This window comes from Penaeus chinensis, chromosome 34, assembly GCF_019202785.1.
Source record: "Penaeus chinensis breed Huanghai No. 1 chromosome 34, ASM1920278v2, whole genome shotgun sequence".
Classification (NCBI taxonomy): Eukaryota; Metazoa; Arthropoda; class Malacostraca; order Decapoda; family Penaeidae; genus Penaeus; species Penaeus chinensis.
The window spans coordinates 1,166,219-1,168,252 of NC_061852.1; positions in this window are offsets into that span (position 1 = coordinate 1,166,219).

The window sequence follows — 2,034 nt, forward strand, 5'->3', positions numbered from 1 at the left end:
ATAACAAAGACAAAAAAATAATAGAATTGAAGCTTTCTAAAAGTGAAGGAAAAGGGTAAACTTAATTCTTAGGTGACTAAGCACTTGTATAGCCATCTTTGCAGAAAGACCATGTATAACCTTTATTATAGTGGGCATGGCATTGTAGTCTTGCCACCCGCATTCATTGGACTTAATGCCCAGATAAAGTGCATTTCCTTTGAATTTGAATATTTCAAACTTTTCCTTATGAAATGCTCATAAAACTACAAAATGTTTAAAGTTGGAATGAAAAGTAATCCCACTCCAGGTCTCTCCCTTTCTCTCTTCTCTGCTTTTTTCTATTTGATTTATCCTTTTGGTTAATGGTCAGTTCTGGAAAATGACCGGCTTTACCCCTAAGCCCCACCCTATCACTGTTGAATACACCACTAATGACATCTTGATGTAGCCGGAAATTTTCAAGAAATAGAAGTGGCATCATGAACAGACACCTTTGTTTGCTGATCATGCCTGCTTGTGTAGACAGGCCTTGAAAATCATTTATTTCCTTGGCTTTAGTTGTCGGAATAGTATATCATTTTGAGTAAATACTTAACTGTCTGTTCCACATGTATTTTAATAAAGGTATTGCTGGTTGTCATGAAAGTACTAATTGTGTACTGTATCTTCAGTTAGTGCTTAACCCATTCGCCCTGAATTTGTTCTGTCCCCCGTAGTTCTGGCGAGTTTTGTTACGTACAGATGGCTCCACGTGCACTCGGCCAGCAAAGAGTCTATCAGTAGGCCCTAGTTATTGGTCATGATTTCCCCATTCCTTGAATTGGTGGGAAAATTAATACCTTTGCTATCAATGCTGTTATTATTATGATTATTAATTTAGTAAAATATTATAGACCGGTCTTTTGTATCATTTCACTTACTTAAAGTGAAAGAAAAGGGTAAACAGGTGAGATAGGTAGTTTCTAATGACTGGCAATTTGGTGATTAAGAACTTGTAGAGCCATTGTAAATACAATAAATAAACGTGAATTACACTGGGGACGACATGTATTCTTGACACATGGGCGAATGAGTTAAAGTAAGAAGAACCTTGGCACTAAAGGTTTTCATTAAAAATTGTGTGTGGAAATACTATAAGGATTTGTAATTATAGAAGGTCTTAATGGAAGTTTTCCCTTTATTCTTTATTTTCACATCACGTTGAAACTCTTCAAAGGAAATTAAGATATCCTCTCTTGTAACCTCCCCAATCCCTTGCTCGTTCTTGCTGTAGGTTGGCTTACGAGTCAGAGGCCTAATCACCCCTGCCTTGGACCTCAGCCCACACCTCAACCAGATTTACTTGGTCTTTTCCTTTTTCCCTCTTTTCTTCAGTCTTTATTCTGTCCGTTTATCCAAATTGTTAACTCCTATTTACCCTTTTTGCCATATTTTACTGTAATGCTGTGTGACCTTTGATGTCCGGTACATTTGTTTTGAGTATTGACCACTGGAAATCCACAAACATCGCCTTACTGAACCAAAAGACTTTCTTACCTGGGGGCTTCACCCCCAAGCCCTGCCCTATCACTATTTTGTATACACCGCTAATCATGTTAGATGTTGACGTGGCTGAAAATTTTCAATAAATAATCCTCTTTTGTAGGTAAAGAAAATCAAGCTAGCTAGATATCTTACCTGATTTACAAACTTGCTGCAGTTTTTATAGTGCAAAACTGTAACCCTAATAGATTTATACTTCCCTAAAAAAGCTTCAGGTTGGCCAGTTTCAAAATCCTTGTTTCTCATCCACAAGGGAGTTTGTGGTCTTACAGCAACTAATTCCATTTTTCCATAAAAATTATCACTGTAAACAATAGATATACAAATTATGATACAAGAAATATTATTTAAAATGTAATTCAATTCTTAGTAACAAAATTATTTCAAGATGTAAAGTATCTCAAAACCAATAGATATTTTTGTTTTATACGGAGTGTCATTTTGGTTGTTCTTTTCTTTTAGCTTTTCCGTGAGCACAAGCACATTATTCTGGATGCAGAAAAGAATTGG